Source organism: Haemaphysalis longicornis, unplaced genomic scaffold, assembly GCF_048455015.1.
Source record: "Haemaphysalis longicornis isolate Haplotype H1 unplaced genomic scaffold, Haemaphysalis longicornis Haplotype H1 scaffold_2, whole genome shotgun sequence".
In the NCBI taxonomy this organism is placed as follows: domain Eukaryota; kingdom Metazoa; phylum Arthropoda; class Arachnida; order Ixodida; family Ixodidae; genus Haemaphysalis; species Haemaphysalis longicornis.
In genome coordinates this window covers 40,375,722-40,382,739 of record NW_027526295.1, presented here as the reverse complement: position 1 = coordinate 40,382,739, position 7,018 = coordinate 40,375,722, and the positions used below count along the sequence as shown (strand labels likewise).

General features: G+C 44.3%; 1 non-coding gene across 1 annotated transcript; it reads left to right on the top strand.

The window, feature by feature from the left end:
- Nucleotides 1-421: 421 nt before the first annotated feature.
- Trnaa-ggc (transfer RNA alanine (anticodon GGC)) lies at nt 422-494 on the top strand. Its single transcript has one exon. It is a non-coding gene; the product is annotated as a tRNA-Ala (tRNA).
- Nucleotides 495-7,018: the final 6,524 nt, after the last annotated feature.

The window sequence follows — 7,018 nt, the reverse complement described above, 5'->3', positions numbered from 1 at the left end:
GAAGAATTTTTTGAGCCGAAAAAAAAGTGGTGAAATTTTTCACCACTTTCTTTTCGGCTCAAAAAATTCTTCATCTCTTTCTATCACCCACCACAACCTCCCCATTGCTTTTCGAAGTCTTCTTAAGTGCCAACCCTTATTTTCTCTCTTATTTCACGGAGCCCCTCATCTCCCATTTTCTGATTCGCTACATGCAGCGAGGGCCTCTGTTCTGGCAGTCTTGGTGCCAAAGGGAGCTTAAGAGGGTTCAAAGCTGGTCGACCACTCTCGACATGTCGTAGACACTCGAGTCACGGCCCGGGGGTTAAAAAGAAGGTCCCCTTCACCCCGAGTAATCTGAGTGGCGCTGGCTACTACCCCCAAGTGCAGGAAACAAAAATACCTTAACATAAATACCCGAGAAAGTGCTGGAGAAACAGCCCCGCCGGTAGCGTAGTGGTTATCGCACCAGACCGGCATTCTGGAGGTCGTGGGTTCAGATCCCACCCGGCGGGCATTTTTTCACCACTTTCTTTGGACTAAAAAAATTCTTCATCTCTTTCTGTCACCCACCACAACATCCCCATTGCTTTCCGAGGTCTTCTTGACTGCCAACCCTTATTTTCTGTCTTATTTCACGGAGCCCGTCATTTCCCATTTTCTGATTCGCTAGATTTATATATATATATATGTATATATATATATGGGATTGTCCCTGAGGAAGGAAGTTCCACTTCCGAAACTGTCGGACTAATTTATAATAAACAAGTTAACCGCAAAGTTGTTCTTATGTTTTACCTGACTATATATATATATATATATATATATATATATATATATATATATATATATACATATCAAGGTTGCAGTCGTCATTGCCAGTGCTATTCGGCTTTTTTTCGAAATATATAATAGGGCCGAATGACGTGTGCTTGTCACGTTTCTTTGATTCATTGATAAATAAGCGAAAATATAAGTCGAGAAAAAATCCGCCGTTTTCCGGGAGCGGGACGGCGGATTTTTTCTCGACTTATATTTTCGCTTATTTATCAATGAATCAAAGAAACGTGACAAGCACACGTCATTCGGCCCTATTATATATTTCGAAAAAAAGCCGAATAGCACTGGCAATGACGACTGCAACCTTGATATGTATCTTTACCGAGTCCCTCGTCCCGTATCTCTCTGTTCTGCTATATATATATATATATATATATATATATATATATATATATATATATACTTGAGAAAATGGTAGACGCACGATTAAAAACAAAAACAGTGGCTTACTGGCGTTTCGACTGGAGGACCAGTCTTCATCTTGAGTAACATAAAACGTTGGAGCACGCTTATATAGGTGTAGAGGGTGTGCTGCAGTGTACCCTTTTTTTAACATCATTGGCCTATATAAGCGTGCGTGCTCCAACGTTGTATGTTACTCAAGATGAAGACTGGTCCTCCAGTCGAAACGCCAGTAAATTACTGTTTTTGTTTTTATTCGTGCATCTACCATTTTCTCAAGTATTTTTTCTGGCTCCTCGAGAAGTTTTCTTTTACTGCTTACCTATCCACGAAGGAACCAGCCATGACCACGACTAAAAACATCATCTGGAAATTTCCCAAGGTCCCTGCCACCACGGTCGTTATCGGCGACTCCCAGACCAAGCATCTCTACCAGCACTTTGACCCCAACCGACCAGGTACGCCTGCTTTTATCACCCAGCCCGAAGCATGCATCGGCGACGTGCAGTCCCTCCTATACTTCATTCCGAATACTGCAAAAACGATCATCCTGCACGTCGGAACAAACGACCTGGCCACCGTCAACGGATCCACGGCATTCGAAAGATACAAGGCTCTCCTGGACCTGATTGTTCAAGAATGTGCGAAGGTGTCTCGTGTGTACGCGACCCTGGTGCTGCCAAGAAGCACGAACCGCCGCGTCAGGATCCGAAATTACCGGTTTGTTGGACGGTGCAACCGAGAGGCGTCGTTCTTCAATCGGCTTCTCCGGAACTACTGCCGACAATCAAGAATGCTGTTCTACATTGACCACGAGCTGCAGTTCCATGCTGCGGCACGAGTTCTTGCAGCAGACGGCCTTCACCCCAGCTTCTAAGGCGTCGCTCTCATGGCCAGCCACCTGCATGGCAAGTGCCTCAGCAGGAGGGGCCCGTTTACAACCTGGTATTCGACCTGGCCGACCAACTCCGTGCCGGCGGAGCCGTCCCTTCAGGCCTCAGCATCACCACCGCGCAGCTATGCCGCCTCGGGCGCTGCCCCTGCGGTGTCTTCCACTGCAGCTTCTTAGAGCCGGCAGTACAACCTCTGTTGAACACTTCAAAGTTCCTGCCCCGCGACCGCAAGAATTGACTGTGCCCTATTGATGCCGGTAACGCAACCAACCATAATGTCTCTAGGAAATTTTTAGATGCCAGAAAACTAACCGACAAACGTGTCCGATATGAGATGCATGCCTCCACTCTTAAACAGTACCTCAATTCCTCCATTGTGGACAAAGGTCTTGCAATAGAATTAAAACCAGCCACATCTGAGTTGTCGCCTGCGAATAAGGAAAAGTGGGACAGTGTGCTCAAATCCGCTTCATTGGACTTGATACGCATAATTATCGATCACTACCATGCAAATTTTGAACTTTTGGTAAGGAACGAAAAACTTCTCTTTCGCCATCTAAACAAACATGAGATCGAGTCATTGGCCTCGCACGAATTAAAGGTTCGAGGTAAGCTGTCTCATGTCAAGGCCAAAAAATTCTCACGTGATAATGTTATCCCTAAACCAGACGGATCCCCTGTTAGCACCTTGCCAGTCACACAGCAAGAAGATGTCGAGAGTAGTAACATAGTCAACTTGTCAGATGCGGTTTTGTCCAACGCCGATTTGAGCATACTTTCTAGGGGTTTGGGTTTTTGCCCAACAACAGGGGTTTTTTCCGAATTCCTGCTTTTTAAAGATCTGGAAAATTTCGCCCGTACCATGAGGTTGAAGGAATACTTTCATGACCGCGAAACATGTAGTGACACTGCTAAATTGCTTCCAAGCCCTCAACACTGGACACCACCCCCCCAGCGGGACGAGTGCTTAGATATGTATATCAAAGCTGTGCAACAAGACATCATTGAAGCTTACAAAAAGCAGTCTACCTTCCGCCATAACCTCTCAATCAGTGAAAAAAAATCATTAGAAACCCTCTCTCACCACACTGATATTGAAATTAAACCAGCTGACAAAGGTGGTGCAATAGTAATACTTAACCAGGTTGACTACGTTCAAGAAGCACAAAGGCAGCTATCAGACTCGTCATTCTACAAACCACTCAAAAATGACCCTACAGCCGACTTTAAAGAAACCGTTAAAGAACATCTCACTCAATTGGTGAAGGATGGAGTAATGGCAGAAAGAACCGCCCATTCACTTGTTCCGCTTAATCCTGTAGCTGGCAGGTTTTACTTGCTACCAAAAATCCACAAAAAAGATAATCCCGGTCGCCCAATCGTCGCGGGGATAGGCACCGTCACGGAACACCTTTCGCAGTAGGTGGACTCGATAATTAGCATCATACCGCCTAGTTTGTCTTCCTACAATAAAGATACTAACCACTTCCTTTCGGACGTTTTAGATTTGAATATTCCCAGCAATTCCCTCCTGGTTACAATGGATGTTGCGTCACTCTACACAAATATTCCGCACGACGATGGAATCCGAACAGTAACTCACGCTTACAGGGGAAGCAACCTTTGACAAACTTGTTGATGGCTCTACACTAAGCACTCTTCTTCGGCTAATTCTAGAGCTTAACAATTTCGAGTTCGATGGAAAACACCACGTCCAAATAAGTGGCACATCTATGGGAACACGCGTAGGGCCAAACTATGCCAATATATTTATGGGCGTCCTAGAGGGTGAATTTCTGAATAGCCAGAGCTTAAAGCCACTATATTATAAGCGTTTCATTGATGATGTATTCCTGATTTGGACCCACGGGCAGACGAACCTGATAACCTTCATAGACGCGTTCAACTCTGCGCATCCCTCCATTTCTTTTTCTTACCAATACTCCCCGTCTACTGTTAATTTTCTTCAGGTAAACGTCACCGTCTCAGAGGGAAAACTGATCACTAAACTGTACCGAAAACCGACCGACAAGCAACAGTACCTACATTTTCAAAGCAGTCACGTCAAACATTGCAAAACCGGAATTCACTATAGCCAAGCTCATCGTTTTCGTCGAATTTGCTCAAAGGAAGAGGACTTCAATGATAATTGTAAGGAGCTACGCAGTGCACTTTTAAAACAAAAATATCCTGTTGAAATAATTGACAACGCTACAGACAGAGCACGAAAGCTGAATCGCACAGACATTATCAGAGGCACCAAAACCTCCCACGGCAAACCGCAAACGAACTTGGTCTTAACACATTCCGCATCTGTTCCTAAAGTCTCGTCTATACTAAAAAAGTACTATAACATTCTTACCCAAAGTGAGCGCCTAAAACATATTTTTCCCGAACCCCAACGGGTTGTGTACAGGAGAAACAAAAACATTAGGGATGTCCTGACCTCATCCAAAATAAGGACTCAAACGACCGGCGGATGCAGTCCTTGCGGGAAGCCTCGATGTCAAATATGCACGCACATGTCCACAACGGATACCGCGGTCAGTTCAGCCTCTGACTTTTGTCTAAAAATCAAAGTTAACTTGAACTGTGATAGTTCCAATGTGGTATATTTGCTCGAGTGTACGGTGTGCCACCTACAATACATCGGGCAAACACAAAAGTCGTTCGGAACTAGTTTTAATAATCACAGGTCACATTCCAAAACTCTGCCATCTTTCCCGTTGTCAAAACACGTTAACCTTCCTGGGCACTCTTTTGACCACCTCAGAGCCACGATATTAGAATCTGGGTTTCGCTCTCACCATGATCGACTAATCCGCGAATCGTATCTCATTTACAACTTCAAATCCGCATCTTCAGGCATTAATGAGAGTTTGGGGAAATTATCATCTTTGGTGGGCACCTAAGCCATTTTCACCGTTTTCCTTTCACCGTTTTTTTACTTTTGTTTTTGTTTCATTCGCCCTACCGAACACTGTCAGCCGCCACACGTTTCCCCCCGCTCCCCACCATTGTCTGTCTCCCTTTTTTTTGTGGAATAGTAGCTGCATTCCCAGTACGCCTCCACTCCCGCGGTTGGCAGCCCCCTTTGGGGGGTTAAATTTGTTATCGCGAACGCGCCGTCCGCGCGGTCACTCACCATCTTCTTCGATGTTGCGCGGTTCCCCCACCACTCCGCTTCTTTGACTGTCAATCATTACTCACTTCTTTGCATGCCTCCATCACTCTGTGACATGCTTTTATTGTATGCTCAGAAACTTGTTGACCCTTACTGGCGACCGATTCAATAGTTGCTTCCACGCAGGACACACCTAGTTACTTCCTACCTGGCTAAATAATTGGTTGCGTTGCTGGCACGTGTGGTCTTCTGTGACTTCTGTGAACTTGTAAAGTGCCCTGACATTCCCCACACCGCTGGTAATTGGTGTTTTCAGGAATGGATGCGTCACCGGCGGCTTCTGTACTGTATTTATTTGTTGTTCGTGTACTTTGCATTTCGTGTGTCGAGTCGTTCCCTGCACCATCCATTTATTCGTGTAATCCGTATGAAAAGTGTGTTTGAACAGCTCCCTACCCTGTTTTTTTTTAATGGATGAAGTTGAATATGGCGGGGCTTTTTAGAAAAGAGTTTGTCTTCATGTATAGTGCCACATGTATAATGCCCTCCCTTCCCTGTTCCCTCGCCCCAAACCCGCCAATGTTGTTAAAAAAAGGGTACACTGCAGCCCACCCTCTGCACCTATATAAGCGTGTGCGCTCCAACGTTGTATGTTACTCAAGATGAAGACTGGTCCTCCAGTCGAAACGTCAGTAAACCACTGTTTTTGTTTTTAATCGTGCGTCTACCATTTTCTCAAGTATTTTTCTGGCTCCTCGAGAAGTTTTCTTTTACTGCTTATCTATATATATATATATATATATATATATATACAGCGAATCACAATAGGAAATGAGGGGCTCGTAGAAATAACACAGAAATAAAGGTTGGGAGTCAAGAAAACCTCGGAAAGCAAAGGGGAGGTTGTGGTAGGTCATTGAAACAGATAAAGAATTTGGAGAGAAAGAAAGAAAGCAAAGAAAAAATGCCCGCCAGGTGGGATCCGAACCCACGGTCTCCACGATATATATATATATATATATGAGTGTGTGTGTGTGTGTGTGTGTGTGTTTGTGTGTGTGCGTGTTTGTAGGTAACAATTAAAAACAAAAACTCACAACTATGGAACGCTTTATGGTTAACAGATTGAATAATAAGGGATCACGTTTGTTGACTATGGTTTCGGGCAGGTTATTCCTATCTTCTATGACTATATCATATAATATGGCCATAGCCATAACATATCATTATTCATTTATTGTATCAAAAGCATTTGTTAAAAGCAATATTAGACCAATGTAGGCGCTGCTGATTTAAACAATCCAAGAGGCGACACGATGAACAAGCAGGAGTGAAGAGGACTTTACTGCGTTGTGAAGGCAAAATATAATTTTGTTTGCGTAAGAGGTGGAATCGAGGAGCATTACAGCGGATTTCGAGGGTGGGAAGGTTCACAGAGAATTTATTACTGCTAGCACTTGACCGCGGGTTGTACTGTGAAAAAATAGGTTTAGATGTGCAATACCGAAATAATTCAAGCCATTCGATCAAATAACTTTGGTGGACGCTCCACATAGCGAATGCATATTCTAGTTTAGTACACGTAAAGTTTCATGAGCCAGCTTTCGAATATTAGGGGACAAAAGGTTTGGGATCGTTTTGATAAAGCCAAGCGACTTCGCCGGAGCGGTGGTTAGTTGCTAAATATGATCGGACCGTGTTACATTGTTTGATGTGACTGTGCCAAGGTGTCCGTACGAATCAGCCTGGGCAAGAAAATGACAGTTTGCCAAATACTGGC